Source organism: Scyliorhinus torazame, chromosome 1 (assembly GCF_047496885.1).
Source record: "Scyliorhinus torazame isolate Kashiwa2021f chromosome 1, sScyTor2.1, whole genome shotgun sequence".
NCBI lineage: Eukaryota > Metazoa > Chordata > Chondrichthyes > Carcharhiniformes > Scyliorhinidae > Scyliorhinus > Scyliorhinus torazame.
In genome coordinates this window covers 246,594,875-246,612,639 of record NC_092707.1, presented here as the reverse complement: position 1 = coordinate 246,612,639, position 17,765 = coordinate 246,594,875, and the positions used below count along the sequence as shown (strand labels likewise).

The following is a 17,765-nucleotide window of genomic DNA, read 5'->3' as shown; positions in this document are numbered from 1 at the left end:
TCATCCGAACCATATTCAGCTTTATCTGGAGGTAAAAAATGGACTGTGTTTGCAGGTATTCAATGTATAAACCTCTAGATAAAGGGAGGGAAAAATGTGCCCAATGTTGCCCACCTTTGTATGTGGCTGCATCAAACTGTGCTTAGACCCTTGGTATGCAAACACCAAGTGCCACAATGTGCTGAGATTCTACCTGTCCCCAGTGTTGCAAAGGATGGGTCGGGCCATGCTGCTGTGGAACACTCCAAGTCGTTGGATCGTGCCATACCACCTGTTGCCCATGAAAAGACATGCAGAGAAACACCTTTGACAACAGGTCTGTCAGGCAGCGGTCTGTCCATCATGTCCTGGAGGCCCTCCCTGTCAGATCCTTACTGCATGCTCAGTCTCACCCCATCTGCACGTTGTCCTCAATGTGCAGATAGGGTGGGGAAGAGACCATTGTCCACTTCCTTCTGGAATGTGCAAAGAAGGTTTGGAGTGAGGTGAGGTGCTTTTGTCGAGGTTCATCCTCCGTTACACAGGACACTGCTCTAGGGATGCACACTGTGACAAACATCAACTGCAGCTGGAGGATTATCACCTTGGAGAAAGACAGTGTTTGGTCTGCCTGAAACTTTTTCCAGTGGAAAAAATTGTTCCAACGGCGTTTTGCAGACTGGCACATGGACTACATGCTGAGGGGTGCACAAAAGCTTTGGGCAGCCGCTGCAGAAGCGTATTGGGGAAAGGTCGCTGTCTCAGGCCTTAGAGCCATAGTGAACTGAGGGGCTGGGAATTGTGTAGAACCCCCTTGGGCTGTATGACTCAAATTGAATATACATCTATCACAATTGTATTGAAGCGTTCGGATTGCAACAGAATCTATGTAGACAATTTGAATATCTTTGCACTTCTGTAATGACTATTCTGATACTTATGTGATGCTCCCTTGATTGTATCGAAGCACCTCAGAGTGCAATAGGACCTGTGTGGAAAAGATGGCCGTTTTGTAATGTTCTTTCAGATATATTATGACGAAAAGGTCTTTTTGCAATAAAAAGAGGGCTGCAAAGATGAAGTCCCCTTCTCCATTCTTCGGATGATCCTAATTCTTGTGTGATCCTTTTGAACTCCCAGACAAGTGGCCATTCTTTGTGTAAATTCGGGTGGTGATTTGCTGTTGCATTGTGTATGTACCCATTTTGATACATGCATGCTTTCCAGCAAGGATTGCTGGAAGAGGAGCAGAAAATCAAGCATAATGACTCAGTTTAACAATGCTACAAGCCTACGGAAAATAATTTAACATTCAGAGTTATTAATGTTTTTTGGCTGCCATCTATAGGATGATTATTTGAATGCTTGGTCGGCTTTGGTCTGCAGTTATAATTCTCTCCAACAGATGGAGCAAGATTGCATACATTGAGTGAGGTCATGATAAATGTTAAAATAAAAGCAAATTCCTGCGAATGCTGGAATCTGAAACAAAAACTGAAAATACTGGACAATCTCGGCAGGTCTGACATCTGTGGAGAGAGAACTGAGCTAACATTTCAAGTCTGGATGACTGTCAAAGCAGGAGATAACTGAAAATAAGATCAGATGTATACTATTATGGGGGGTGCAGTGGGCCAACGATAGGTGGGGATTGGCAAAGATGTCATGAACAGAAAGCTAAAGGGAATGCAAATAGAGCTGATTAAGGTTAAAAAGGGTGCTGATAGCGGCACATAAAGAGATTAGAATGTGAATGTCAGAACAAAGGTGAGCAGAGTCTCAAAGGGCAGCTAGGAACAGGGAACAAATGGCCCAAGTTGGGAGGGGACACAATGTGAGGGAAAAACAGATCGATGGAAGAAATTAAAATAAATTGATAGAAATACAAATGGGGTAAAGGCGGAGGAGAGAGTTTGCACTCTGCAGTTGTTGAACTGACAGTCTGTTAAATTGTGCTGAATCTCATATTCGAAAGGAAAGATTTAAAGCTGTTTAGAATTAGTAAATTGTAAGGTGACACATCAGTCAGGCCAATTTATATCCGATACTGTTATAATTACACCTTACAGTTACAATATTCATATCAAATGCAAAGCTCAAAGGATTTTACACGGTTTCCAATTTCTGTGTACTATGGCAGGAAGACCTTTAGGCCGTGGCCTTTCCCATTTGAGCCTTTGTGGCAACTGCCCAGGCTCTAGTGTGCCCCTCAGCACGTGGTCCTGGACCTTGGAATCTGCAAGTCTGCAACACGAGATCTTCAACAGCTCTTTGTACTAGAAGACCGACAAGTTTAATACCAACCTCGATCCTGACCATGGGTCAGTGTCCGTGTGGAGTTTACATATTCTCCTCGTGTCTGTGCGTCTCACCTCCATAACCCAAAATGATGTTAACGCTAAATTGGCCACGCTAAATTACAGCTTGGGAAAAAAGAATTGGGGACTCGAGAATTTTTTTTTAATGTTTCACACCAACCAAAGAGCATCCCTCATTGAGTTAATGGTCCTCTTTGCCTGCACCCCTGAGAACATTGCATAGAGCTCCAAGAGACCTGTATTAAGGAGCTGCTCAGGATGAAACTCAACAAAAATCACTGAATCTGTATCTGGACCTGCTTTGCAAAGGCGTGTTCATTTACCAAAGCCAACGCACAAACACATCTTAGAAGAATGTTGGTAATGTACTATAGCCTGTTTATTACACTGCCCAATATATTCCGTGGTCATGCACCTGTGCAATTTAGAAATAGCTGCTGTCACTTCTGGTTCTTCTGCCAGTCACATTAAATGTGTGTCCTCTGGTCCATCCTTTAGCCATTGGACACAGTTTTTCTTTATTCAACTGAAACTCTTTACATTTCAGAGACACCTCTATCAAATCTCCTCTTACCCTTCTCTGACCTAAGGTGTTGCTAACTTTTGGTTGGTTCTTAATTTGGCTCTATTTAATCACGTTTGCTCAAGAGTCGCCAGGTATCTTTCAACACCGCCACAAGGTTCAGAACCAAATATTGATAAATGACTCGATACACCGGTTAGTAAGTTCAAAAGCAATGCTCATTTATTTACGCACGGTCAAATCTACTCATGCATAAACTCTACAAACTAAACTACCACTATTACTAAAGCCTATACTTAGCTTCGGGCACCCACTCAGTTAGAGGAACAATGGCCGTTGCTCGGTTCTGAGGCTGCTGGGTTGAGCTGTTTACAGGGTAGCAACTAGGAGCATCTATCTCGTAGTGTGCATTGACTTGGGACTTACTTGGTCTGATGCAGCTGCTAGGCAGGTCTCTCTCTTCGGAGAGAGCCAAAGCCAAAGGAGGAAGATTTTCCCTTGGGTTATATCTCTTATACTGAGAAGGGCTTTGCGCTCTTTTGAGCGGGCCTTGAACTTGGCCTCAACTAATTGGGTCTTTCTCAATCAGTTGTATCGATTTTCCTCCAAGAGAGGGGTGGTTCCCTGATCGCTGGGCGTGTCCTGGTGACTGTCAGTCAGCTTTGTCTTAGCTTCTTCTGGCGCCGGGGAGTCTGTCCTAACATTGTGTATTTAAATGTTTCCCTTTTGTCCCCGGAGATGGCTCATTAATATGTAGATCATTTGGTAGTTTCTGTCCTGTCTGAGCGTTTAAGGTTCTAATCAACAGACAGTGCTTGCACCTGCTTGTTTCTTAGCATTGTCCAATTTTCCCTGCATTCTTTGCGGGTGTCCATTTTGTAATCGGGACGTGGCCATCCCAGATGGCTACAAAGGTGAACAATCCCAGTTTCTCTGGTCTTTTGTTTTGCAAGAATATACTTTATTTGTAAAAGAACATTCCAAATATTTCAAAATGGCCATCACACAAAGTGCAATAGTTCATAAGGTATAGGAGCAGAATTAGGCCATTTGCCCATTGAATCTGCTGCACCATTCAATCATCACTGATAGTCATAGATGTTTACAGCATGGAAACAGGCCCTTCAGCTCAACCTGTCCATCCTGCCCAGTTTCTATCACTTAGATAGTCCCACTTGCCCGCATTTGGCCTATATCCCTCTATACCCACCCTGCCCATCTAACTGTCTTTGTTAAAGGAAAAAATTGTACCCGCCTCTACCCTGCCTCAAGCAGGTTGTTCCAGATGCTTACCACCTGTGTGAAGAAATTTCCCCTCTGGTCTCTTTAGAAACTCTCTCCTCTCACCATAAACCTATACCCTATAGTTCTAGACTCCTTACCTTTGGGAAAAGATGTTGACTATCTACCTTATCTATGCTCCTCATTATTTTATAGACGTCTATAAGATCACCCCTAAGCCTCCTACGCTCCAGGGAAAAAAGTCCCAGCCTATCCAGTCTCTCTTTATAACTCAGACCATCAAGTCCTGGTAACATCCTCGTAAATCTCTTCTGCACTCTTTCTAGTTTAACAATATCCTTCCTATAATAGGGTGACCAGAACTGAACACAGTATTCCATGTGTGGTCTTACCAATGTCTTGTACAACTTCAACAAGGCGACCCAACTCCTGTATTCAATATTCTGACCAATAAAACCTAGCATCACTGCTGGAGGGGATTAAGACAAGGTGGGGGAAGAGTTGGGAGAGGGCATGGAGGAGGGGTTGTGGTGTGAGGTGCGCCGGAGGGTGAATGCCTCAACTTTGTGCTCGAGGTTGGGGCTAATACAGCTGAAGGTGGTGTATAGGGCGCACCTCACAAAGGCGAGGATGAGCTGACTCTTCGAGGATGTTTGTGAACATTACGGGGGGGGGTGGGGTGGAAACTGGGTTGCTGCTGCATTGGCCAAAGGGGAGCTGGAGCCTGAAGAGAGAGTCGGGGCGGGGGTCTGCCGCTGGGGGGAACATAGAGTGCGGGAGGCGTGGGCACGTGGCTAGCCTAGAAAGGGAGATGGCTAATCGGCGGGGGGGGGGCGGGGGGGGGGGGCAGCCCACAGATCCGGCTGATAACTTGGAATGTGAGAGGCATGAACGGCCCCGTCAAGAGGGCCCGTGTGTTTGTGCACCTGAAGGGACTGAAGGCAGATGTGGTCATGCTCCAGGAGACACATTTGAGAGTGGCAGACCAGGTTAGGCTGAGAAAGGGGTGGGGTGGGCAGGTTTTCCATTCGGGGTTGGACGCAAAGAATCGAGGGGTGGCGATTTTGGTGGGGAAGCGGGTGTCGTTTGAGGCGCTGAGCATCGTGGCAGACAATGGAGGTGGGTACATGATGGTGAGTGGTAAGCTGCAGGGGTGCGGGTGGTATTAGTGAATGTATATGCCCCGAATTGGGACGATGCCGGATTTATGCGGCGCATATTGGGCCGGATTCCGGACCTGGAGGCAGGGAGCTTGATAATGGGGGGGAGGCTTTAATACGGTATTTGATCCAGCAGTGGACCGCTCTAGGTCCAGGACGGGTAAGAGGCCGGCGGCGGCCAAGGTGTTGAGGGGGTTTATGGACGAGATGGGAGGAGTGGATCCATGGAGGTTTGTTAGGCCGGGGGCCAGGGAATTCTCTTTCTTTTTCCACGTCCATAAAGCCTACTCCCGGATTAACTTCTTTGTTTTGAGCAGGGCGCTGATCCCGAGGGTGGAGGACATGGAGTATTCGGCCATAGCCATCTCAGACCATGCCCCGCACTGGGTGGAGCTCGAGCTAGGGGAGGAAAGGGACCAGCGCCCACTGTGGCGCCTGGAGGTGGTTTTGCTGGCAGATGAGGAGGTGAGCGGGCAGATCCGGGGGGTGCATTGAAAGATACCTAGAGGTTAACGATAATTGGGAGGTGCAGGTAATGGTGGTCTGGAGGGCGCTGAAGGCGGTGATTAAGGGAGAGCTAATCTCCACTAGGGCCCATAAGGAGGGGAAGGAGAGAGAGAGGGAGAGGTTGGTGGGGGAGATTTTAAGGGTAGATAGGAGGTAGGCAGAGGTCCCCGAGGAGGGACTACTCAAGGAGCAACGAAGCCTCCAGGCCGAGTTCGACCTGTTGACTACCAAGAAGGCGGAGGTGCAGTGGAGGAAGGCGCAAGGGGCGGTGTATGAATATGGGGAGAAGGCTAGCTGGATGCTGGCACACCAGGTTCGGAAGCAGGAGGCAGCGAGGGAGATTGGGGGAATTAGGGATAAATGGGGGAACATGGTGCGAAGTGCGGTGGGAATCAATGGGGTATTTAGAGACTTCTATGAGGGGCTGTATAGGTCTGAGCCCCCGACGGTGGAGGGGGAATGCGTTGGTTTCTGGACCGGCTGAGGTTCCCGAGGGTAGAGGAGGGGTAGGTGGCGGGGCTTGGGGGGCACCGGTAAGGCTGGAGGAGCTGGGGAGTATGCAGGCGGGGAAGGCACCGGGGCCAGATGGGTTCCCGTTGGAATTTTACAGGAAGTATTTGGACCTGATGGGCCCACTACTAGTGAGGACTTTCAATGAGGCGAGGGTGGGGGGGGGGGGTGTCCTACCCCCGACAATGTCCAGGGCGCTGATCTCGCTGATCTTGAAGCGGGACAAGGACCGTTTGCAGTGTGGGTCGTATAGGCCAATCTCGCTCCTCAACTTGGATGCGAAGCTGTTAGCGAAGGTGTTGGCTACCAGAATTGGGGACTATGTCCCGGGGGTGATCCACGAGGACCAGACGGGTTTCGTGAAGGGAAGGCAGCTAAACACCAATGTGCGGAGGCTCCTAAATGTAATCATGATGCCTGCAGTTTAGGGGGAAGCGGAGATAGTAGCGGCTATGGATGCGGAGAAGGCCTTCGATAGGGTGGAGTCGAAGGTTTGGGTTCGGGGAGCGGTTCGTTAGTTGGGTTAGGTTACTGTACGAAGCCCCGGTGGCAACTGTGGCCACAAAGCGGAGGAGGTCGGAATACTTTTGGCTGTACCGGGGGACGAGGCAGGGGTGCCCCCTATCCCCCCTACTATTTGTGTTGGCAATTGAGCCTTAGGCGATGGCTCTGAGGGAGTCCAGGAACTGGAGGGGGCTGGTGCGTGGGGTGGGGGGGGGGGGGGGGGGGGGGACACCGGGTATCGCTGTATGTCGAGGGCCTTTTACTGTTTGTGGAGGACCCAGTGAGGGGGCTGCCAGAGGTGATGCGGATCCTCAGGGAGTTTAGAGACTTTTCCGGGTATAAGCTCAACATGGGGAAGAGTGAGCTATTCGTGATACACCCAGGGGACCAGGGAAGGGGGATAGACGAGCTTCCACTGAAGAGGGCGGAAAGGAGTTTTTGGTACCTAGGGATCCAGGTGGCCAGCAGCTGGGGGGCCCTACACAAGCTCAACTTGACGAGGCTGGTGGAGCAGATGGAGGAGGAGTTTAAAAACTGGGATATGCTGCCACTCTACCTGGCGGGTAGGGTACAGTCGGTGAAGATGACGGTGCTCCCGAGGTTCCTTTTTATATTCTAATGCCTCCCCATCCTGATCCCTAAGGCCATTTTTAAGTGGGTCAGCAGGAGCATCATGGGGTTTGTATGGTCGAAAAAGACCCCCAGGGTGAGAAGGGTGTTTCTGGAACGGAGCAGGGACAGAGGTGGGCTAGCGTTGACTAATCTGTGTGGGTACTACTGGGCTGCCAATGTGGCGATGATACACAAGTGGGTAGTGGAGGGGGAGGGGGTGGCGTGGAAGAGGCTGGAGATGGCGTCCTGTGTGGGCACGAGCCTGAGAGCGCTGGTGACAGCACCGCTGCCGCTCCCACCGACAAGGTACACCACAAGTCCAGTGGTGGTGGCGACCCTCAAACTTTGGGGGCTGTGGAGATGCCACAGGGGGGAGGCAGAGGCTTTGGTGTGGTCCCTGATCCGAGAGAACCATCGGTTTGTCCCGGGGAGAATGGATGGGGGGTTCCTGAGCTGGCACAGGGCAGGTATTAGAAGGATGGGGGACCTGTTTATAGATGGGACGTTTGCGAGCCTTGGGGCGTTGGAGGAAAAATTTGGGCTCCCCCCTGGAAATGCCTTCAGGTACATGCAGGTAAAGGCGTTTGTAAGACGGCAGGTGAGGGAATTTCCGCTGCTGCCAGCACGTAGGATCCAGGATAGGGTGCTCTCGGGGGTGTGGTTTGGAGAAGGCAAGGTCTCGGCGATCTACCAGGAGATACAGGAGGAAGAAGAGGCCTCGCTGGAGGAGGTGAAAGGTAAATGGGAGGAGGAGCTAGGGGAGGAGATAGACGAGGGTATGTGGGCGGATGCCCTGGGTAGGATAAATTCTTCCTCCTCTTGTGCCAGGCTTAGCCTGATAAATTTAAGGCTCTGCACAGGGCGCACATGACTGGGGGGAGGCTGAGTCGGTTTTTTGGAGGAGAGGACAGGGGTGTGAGGTGTTCGGGGAGCCCAGCAAATCATGCCCAAATGTTGTGGGCATGCCCAGCGCTGGATGGGTTCTGGAGGGGTGTTGCGAGGACGGTGTCTAAGGTGGTAAACACCCGGCTTAAGCCGAGTTGGGGACTCGCACTATTTGGGGTATCGGACGAGCCGAGAGTGCAGGAGGCGAAAGAGGCCGGTATTCTGGCCTTTGTGTCCCTGGTAGCCCGGCGGAGGATTCTGCTACAGTGGAAGGAGGCGAGGCCCCCAAGCGTGGAAGCCTGGATTAGCAACATGGCAGGGTTCATTAAACTCGAGAGGGTAAAATTTGCCTTAAGAGGATCTGTGCAAGGGTTCTTCAGGCGGTGGCAACCGTTCCTAGACTTTCTAGCGGAGCGTTAGGAGGTGGACAGCAGCAGCCGCAACCCGGGGGGTGGGGGGGGGGGGGTACTTTGTGTTTACTACTGTGTTTATTAGCGTGTAATGGGGGCTTGTATATTGGGGGAATACGTGACATAGCTATAAGATGTTTATTTATGTGTTCTTTGATTTTTCCGTATTTTTGGTTGAAAATATGTAAAAATCTGAATAAAAACATTTTTAAAAACAAAAAAATCAAATAGTGATTGGTTACAGTGGGGAACAAGGCCAAACAAGAGGGTGTTGTGAATAGTGTTCTTACAGCGAACAAATCAGTCCAAGGGAAAGTCATTGAGGAGTCTAGTAGCTGTGGGGAAGAAGTTGTTCCTATGTCTGGATGCACGGGTCTTCAGACTTCTGTATCTTCTGCCTGATGGAAGGGTCTGGAAGAGGGCAATGCCTGGGTGTGGGGGGTCTCTGACAATGCTGTCTGCCTTTCTGAGGCAGAAGATGTCTACAGAATCTATGGGAGGATGGCAAGCTTGTGTGATGCGTTGGGCTGAGTTCACCCCACTCTGCAGTTTCTTGCGATCTTGGGCTGAGCAGTTGCCATACCAAGCTGTAATGCAGCCAGATAGGATGCTCTCTTTCGCACATCAGTAGATGTTTGTGAGAGTCGATGCAGACATGCCGAATTTCTTTAGCTTCCGTAGGAAGTAGATTGTTGCATCAACGTGAGTGGCCCAGGACAGACTGTTGGTGATGGTGACCCCCAGGAACGTAAAGCTATTGACCATCTTTACTTTGGAGCCATTGCCATTGATGTAGACAGGGTGTGTGTGTGTGGGGGGGGGGGGGGGGGGGGGGTTGGTTGTGCTACGCTTCCTGAAGTTGATGATCAGTTCCTTGGTCTTTCCAGCATTTAGAGAGAGATTGTTTTCGGTACATCCATCTCCCTTCTGTCGTCTGATTCGTCGTTGTTTGAGATATGACCCACCAGCCATAACTTATAGATTGATTGGAGTTGAATCTTGCCACACAGTCATTTGTGTATAGGGAGTACAGTAGAAGAATGAGCACACATCCTTGCGGGGCCCCGGTGTTGAGGACTATTGTGGAGGAGGTGTTGTTACCTAGCCTGACAGAATGCGGTCTATTGGTAAAGAAGTCAAGGATCCAGCTGCACAGGGAGAGGTCAAGTCCAAGGTTGCAGAGTTTGGTTCTTAATCTTTTTGGGATAATGGTGTTAAAGGTGGAGCTGTAGTCTAATGTCCAATTTAACTATATTGTGGAATATATGTTTCCAAATTTTATGAATAAAGTATATTTTGGGGGCAAAATGAAATTAAATGAAATTTATGAATTGGTTAATGACCTCTCTGCTAAGAGAAATAGGTTCTTCCAAGGGGTGGCACAGTGATTAGCACTGCTGCCTCACGGCGACGAGGACCTGGGTTCAATCCCGGCTCTGGGTCACTGTCCGTGTGGCGTTTGCACATTCTCTGTGTGAGTCTCTCAGATGTGCAGCATAGGTAGTTTGGCCATGCTAAATTGCCCCTTAATTATTAAAAAAATGAACTGGATACTCTCAATTTATATTTTTAAAAAGACCTTCCTAACTGACCGCTCATAATTTTGGCACATCTCAATTAAATTATCTCTCAGCCCCCTCTGTCCCAGATAAATCAATGCCAGCCTATCAAATATTTCCTCATAGCTGCAATTCTTTAACATCTGCACAACATTCCTCTGTCACCTTTGGAGTAAGATCACATTGGCTCTGGTCTAATAGTGGAGCAGGCTCGAGGGGGCCAGATGCCCTGTTCCTACTCCTAATGCTTGTTTACAAGGTTCGTTACATGTCAAACATACAGCCTGTGGGGCTTTTTGCAGGTTCCAGCCGTGTATTATGGCTGAAAGGCCTTGAAATTCGTGTGATTTCAATGAATTTCAGCTCAGTGGAGGCTGCGCTGGAGCCCGAAGCGACAGCACAACAGCTGTTTTCCATGACCATCCCGCACTTCAGAGGAGTTAGTGATGACAGCGAGCACTGACAGCTTTATCGTCACCCCACTTGTCATGATATCCACATTAACATATCATGGTGCAATCACACACACACACTGATGGACAGGTAGATGGACCAACCAACACACACACAACATCACAGCCAATCACCAGTTAGAGCACACGCACTATAAAACAGGGAACACCACAGTTCCCACGGATTCCACCAGGAGATAGCTCAGAGCTCACAGCGTGCCACTCAGACATACACCATGTGCTGAGTGCCTCACTAAGATAGTGTTAGGGCTGGGTCCACAGGTTAGCTGGTGAAGTACGAATATTATTGTACAGAATAATAAAACAGAGTTGTACCATGTACAACCGTGTTGGTTCGTTTGTGTATCGGAACACCCAACACGACACCACTGGAAGCTTTAAAATCGGATCTCCTTGAAATCAGATTCTTAAAACGTTGGGGTTAAACTGCAAATACCAGAATGCAAGATAGACAGCTGCAAAGGCCGTGCTTCCTTTGCGTCACGTCTTCTGACAGAAAGGGAAGCAATGTTCATCTCCCTGCTCAGTCACTATGCCACAGGCCAGAGTGCCACATCCTTCCTGCCCGCGGCGGCTGTGGCAGGATTGGCTCCGCCTGCCAATTTACATATCTAGAGCTTTATCAGAAGGACTAATAATTATCCATGTTCCTGTGGAATATTAAAGTGTTTTTAGTTAATTGCTTCCATTATAATCGGAATAAACGTGCTTATTCCCAGTGTTGATGGTGATTGTTAGTATATTTGCTCAGTGTGATGTTAAGGAGCTAAGTGCGCGGTGGGTAGAGAGTAAGGTTGATGTGAATGTCAGTACTCTGGTTTCTCTTCAGATCGTATAAATCTTTCGCCTTTTACTAAAGATTTCCGTGGAGAGGAACACCCGGAGTTTTAGTTAATTTTTTGATGCCCTACTTCTGGTGGGGTTTGTTTTAATTTCAAAAACAGAATTTTTGTTTGGCTTGGTGAGCGTTGTGCAGTTTTGGAGGTTTCTGTGTTAATGTCCAGTGAGTCCAACAATTGTAGCTCCTTTTCTGCTGGTGTGATGGCTTCTCTGCTGTAAATGTTTGTATTCCAATATTGCTGTTAATTATTTAAATTCAAACCTGTTGGATTTTAACCTGGATTTGTTTATTGTCACGTGTACCGAGCAGCTCAACAGATCATTAAGTACATGGGAAGAAAAGGGAAGAAAAGAAAATACACAATAGGGCAACACAAGGTACACAATGTAACTACATAAGCCCGGCATCGGATGAAGCTTACAGGGGTGTAGTGTTAATGAGGTCAGTCCATAAGAGGGTCATTTAGGAGTCTGGTAACAGCGGAGAAGAAGCTGTTATTGAGTCTGTTCGTGCGTGTTCTCAGACTTCTGTATCGCCTGCCCGATGGAAGAAGTTGGAAGAGTGAGTAAGCTGGGTGGGACGGGTCTTTGATTATGCTGCCCACTTTCCCCAGGCAACGGGAGGTGTAGATGGAGTCAATGATGGGAGACAGGTTTGTGTGATGGACTGGGCGGTGTTCACGACTCTCTGAAGTTTCTTGCGGTCCTGGGCCGAGCAGTTGCCACACCAGGCTGTGATGCAGCCAGATAGGATGCTTTCTATGTTGCATCTGTAAAAGTTGGTGTAAGAATTCTTATTAAGTTGCATACAGAGACAAAAATAATCTCCTGTGGTTTGGTGTCACATTTTGTTTTAAAATGCCCTTCGGTTAACTATGTTAAAGGTGCGATATAATATTCGCTGTTGTTGTAGAGAGGCTATCAAATACACCCTTTGCTCTTCTCAAAACTTTCTCCCCTCTACCACTGAATGTTAAAGACTAATATACTCCTCAGGGGAGATGGAGGAGACACTTTAAAGTGTCTTTCACGGGAGATAGGTAAAAGTCCAACAGGTTTGTTTCAAACACTAACTTTCGGAGCACTGCTCAGGAAGGAGCAGTGCTCCGAAAGCTAGTGTTTGAAACAAACCTGTTGGACTTTAACCTGGTGTTGTAAGACTTCTTACTGTGCTCACCCCAGTCCAACGCCGGCATTTCCACATCATGGGAGATAGGGGAAGATGGTGACATTGTGGTACTGAATCATAGAATTTACAGTGCAGAAGGAGGCCATTCAGCCCATCGAGTCTGCACAGGCCCTTGTAAAGAGCACCCCACTTAAGCCCACACCTCCACTCCATCCCCTTAACCCAGTATCCCCACATACACTTCTTTTTGTGGACACGAAGGGCAATTTAGCATGGCCAATCCACCTAACCTGCAGATCTTTGGACCGTGGGAAAAAACCGGAGCACCCGGAAGAAACCCACGCAGACACGAGGAGAATGTGCAGACTCCACACAGACAGTGATCCAAGCCAGGAATTGAACCTGTGACCCTGGAGCTGTGAAGTGACAGTGCTAACCACTGTGCTACCATGCCGCCAGTGGGGGACCCAGAGGACAGCAGTGTCAGCCCCTGCAATTGTCCAACTGGTATGAAGTTCTCTCAGCTTCTTTGGATAAGAGTGTGGGCTGCAGGTGGATGAACTGGCTGGCCATTGTAGCCATCTGGGATGGCCACGTCCCGATTACAAAATGGACACTTGCAAAGAATGCAGAGAAAATTGGACAATACTGAGAAACAAGCAGGTGCAAGGTCTGTCTGTTGATTAGAGCCTTAGCTCTCAGACAGGACAGAAACTACTAAGCCATCTACATACTAATGAGCCATCTCCGGGGACAAAAGGGAAACATTTAGATGCACAATGTTAAGGCAGACACGCTGGCGCCAGAAGAGACTCAAACAAAGCAGACCAACGGTCACCGAGGACACGCCCAGTGATCAGGGAACCACCCCTCTATTGGAGGAAGATCGATACGAATGATTGGGAAAGCACCAATTAATTGAGGCCAAGTTCAAGACCCGCCCAAAAGCGCGCGAAGCCCTTTTGAGTACATAAGTACTCACCAAAGAGAGAATCTTTCTTCTTTGGCCTTGGCTCTCAGGGAAGAGAGACCAGCCGAGTTGCTGCATCAGACCAAGTAAGTCCCAAGTCAACGCATGACGCTCCTAGCTGCTATCCTGTAAACAGCTCAACCCAGCAGCCTCAGAACTGAGCAACGGCCATTGTTCTTCTGACTGAGTGGGCACCCGAAGCTAAGTATAGGCTTTATAATAGTGATAGTTTAGTTTGTAGAGTTTATGCATGAGTAGATTTGACTGTGTGTAAATAAATGAACATTGCTTTTGAACTTACTAACTGGTGTATCGAGTCTTTGATCAGTATTCGGTTCTGAACCTTGTGGCGGTGTGAAAGATACCTGGCGACTCTTGAGCAAACGTAATTAAACAGAGCCAAATTAAGAGACACACAAATTAGCAACACCATAGTACAGGAAGCCATTCAAGATGGAGGAGCACATAAGAATGTAGTGATAGTGGGGAACAGTACAGTGAGGGGGATTGGCACTGTTCTCTGCGCAAAGTGTGAGAGTCCAGATGGCTGTGCTGTTTGCCTGGTGCCAGCGTTTGGGACATTGCTCCAGGCTGGAGAGGAACCTGCAGTGGGAGGGGGAAGATCCCCTTGTCATGGTCTGTGCAAGTACCAAAGACGTGGGTAGAAAGAGGTTCTGAATACAGAGTTTGAGGAGCTATGCACTAAACTAGGGGTTGGTTTAGCACAGAGGGCTAAACAGCTGGCTTGTAATGCATGGGTTCAATTCCCGTACCGGCCTCCCCGAACAGGTGCCGGAATGTGGCAACTAGGGGCTTTTCACAGTAACTTCATTGTAGCCTACTTGTGACAATAAGCAATTATTATATTAAACTAAACAACAGAACCTCAGGGTATAATCGCTGGATTATTACCTGAGCAGCGTGCAAATTGGCATAAAGTACATAAAATTAGAGAGATGAATACGTGGCTCAAAGATAGGTCAGAGAAGTGGGTTATGGTCCGTGGAGCACTGGCATCGTTTTGGGGAAAGTAAGGGCTGTACCATTGGGATGGTCTATATCTGAACTGTGCTGCGAGTGTTCTTGCATACCACATCACTAGGGAAGTAGACAGGGATTTAAACTATACAGAAGGGGAGATGATTCTGGAGAGTAAATACATAGGCTTACAGTAAATATACCCAGAGTGTGACAGGAAGGCACAAAGTGTACAAACATTAAAAAAGCAGTAAATACGGTCAAATTGGGGGAAAATGATAAAAGAGCAAAATTAATGCCGTGAAAATAAATGAATTAATGGCAAAGATTGAGGTTAATGGGTATGAACTTATAGCCAACTTTTCATAAAGACAGGCAGGAAGGAAAGGGTGGTGGGCTAGCTTTGTTCGTACGAGATGGAGTAGGTACGATGGCAAGAAATGATCTTGGATCAGGAGGTGTAGGGGACAATTGTGTGCCCGTGTCCGTCGTTCGCGTGAACTGTGACGCAAGCACAAAATCTCATAAGAAAAGAATTTAGCAGGAGGATCCTTGCAATGATCTTCACTGTGGCAGACGACCGGGAGACTATTCTGTCATTCCCACAATCCAACTTCTCTCTCTTCTTGAACATAGTCACGTCCACAGCATACTTTAAATACTCCACCATGCACTGCTCTTTCCAAATGAGGGGATATGAGGTTGTGCAGCTGTCCCAGGAGTCTACCTCTGTTTCAGAATTGTGGCAGGGATTCCATCGGCTCCAGAGACGTTTGTTATTTTTTCAAGTGTTGAATGGCTTTTTTACTTTTGGTTTGGATGAGGGTGGTGCAGATGGGACATGAGGAATGGAGCTATGGATGTTCATGTCGAAGGCACAGTCTTTTTTGAGGAGTTCTTCAAAATGTTCTGTCCAGTCAGCTCTGTCTGCCTCCCTGAGTTTGATCATCTCCCCTCCATGCTTGGAGCTGGGCCCTTGAATGCTGATGCCATAAATCTTCTTAACAGAGGCTGTATATGGCAGCACAGTGGTGCAGTGGTTAGCACTGCTGCCTCACGGCACCGAGGATCTGTGGAAAAATCAACTCCTGGTGGTTGGAGGTTGAGTGGTGAGCAGTGAGATGCCGACTGAGAAGGGCGGCCTTGGAGATTTCCTTGAGCCACTGATATGAATGTTCTTGCTGCATTGTGTCTGTCGCCTTCGTTGTTGGGGGGCCAGGCTGATGGAGATGGATGGGTCAAATAAGGTGGTGATCAGTCTACCAGTTGTCAGAATCTGCCACGGCATTTGTGGTGTAGACATCTCTGCAGCCTCTTGCTTGAACTATCATGTGGTATATTATTACATGTATCACAGTTGTAATGGAGCACTTCAGAATGCAACTTGATCAATGTAAACAACTTAAATATTTTTGAACCCTTTGTAATGACCATTTTGAAATGTCTGTAATGTTTCTTTGACTGTGTTGAAGCACCTCAGGGCACAACATGATTTATGTGGAAAACAGGCAGCACGGTGGCACAGTGGTTAGGCACTGCTGCCTCACGGCACCGAGATCCCAGGTTCCATACCGGCTCTGGGTCACTGTCCGTGTGGAGTTTGCACATTCTCCCCCGTGTCTGCATGGGTTTCACCCCCCACAAACCAAAGATGTGCAGGGTAGGTGGATTGGCCACACTAAATTGCCCTTTAATTGGAAAAAAATTAATTGGGTACTCTAAACTTATTAAAAAAACAAAAATAATAAATACATTTATGTGGAAAACTTGGATATTATTGCACTTTGTGTGATGGCCACCTTGAAATGTTTGTTTTTTAAAAAAAATATTTTATTCAGGAATTTGCATAAACAAACAACAAACAAAACAAATGAAAGCAGAAGTGAAATTATACAACGTAATAAATAACCAACACCCACTCCCCCCCCCCCCCACCATACCGCTCCTCCCACCCCTGCCTTCCCCCTTTTAACCCTCTTAACCACCCCTCCCCCTCTGCTGACCCCTCAAAACTCCCTTAAAGAAGTCAATGAACGGTTTCCACGTCCGAGCGAACCCATCAACCAACCCCCCTCAGGACGAACTTGACCGGCTCCAACCTCAGAAATTCCACCAGGCCACTCACCCACACCCCTGCTTTCTGTGGCTCCCAGTCCCTCCGTCCTAGCAAAATCCATCTCCGGGCTGTCAGGGAGACAAAAGCCAAAACAACTGCCTATCTTGACCCCTGGACTCCCGGGTCTTCCGACACCCCAAATATTTCTACCTCTGGACCTGAGGCCACTTTAACCCCCAAGACCCTGGACATTATGTCCACAAACCCCTGCCAGAACCCCTTCAGCTTCGGACATGCCCAAAACATGTGAACATGTTTTGTGGGCCTCTCCACGCACCACCCACACCTATTCTCTACACCCTCAAAGAATCAACTCATCCTCACCACCGTCATATGCGCCCTGTGAACTCCTTTAAACTGAATAAGACTGATCCTCGCACACGACAAGGACACATTCACCCTCTGCAGAGCGTCCTCCCACTTCCTGGTCTCCACTCACTCCCCGACCCCCCCCCTCCCCCCAGCTCCTCCTCTCACTTCCGCTTAATGTCCCCACTGGAGACCCCTCCAAATCCATCAGCTCCTTGCAGATCTCGGACTCCCCCCCCCCCGCCCCCCCCGCCAATCCCCTCCCTCGACAACACCTTATCTTGCAGCCCCAAGGGCGGCAACCCGAGAAAGGACGGCACCTCTCTCCTTATGAAATCCCGGACCTGCAAGTGCCTGAAATCGTTCTCCCGGCAGCTCATTCTTTCTCTCAGATCATCCAATTTCACAAAGCTGCTCCCTACGAGCAGGTCACTGAATCACGCAATCCCTGCCTGCCGCCAATCCCGAAATCTCGCATCCAGCACACCCGGTGCAAGCCTATGATTATTACAGATCGGTGCCCACTGCGAGGCACCCTCCAGTCTCAAATGCTGCCTCCACTGCCCCCTTACCCTCATGGCTGACACCACCACTGGGCTCAAGGAGTACCTGGCTGGTGAGAACGTTAGCAATGCCCTCAAGCTCATTCCCCTAAAAGATGCGAAAAGACCATAAAGGCATAGAAGCAGAATTAGACCTCTCGGCCCATCGAGTCTGCTTCGCCATTCAATCATGGGTGAT

The 17,765-nt window shown here is 48.5% G+C and overlaps 1 non-coding gene across 1 annotated transcript; it reads left to right on the top strand.

Moving 5' to 3' along the window:
* Positions 1 to 11,491: 11,491 nt before the first annotated feature.
* Positions 11,492 to 11,606, top strand: LOC140430372 (U5 spliceosomal RNA). Its single transcript, XR_011949395.1, has one exon. It is a non-coding gene; the product is annotated as a U5 spliceosomal RNA (small nuclear RNA).
* The last annotated feature ends 6,159 nt before the right edge of the window (positions 11,607 to 17,765 follow it).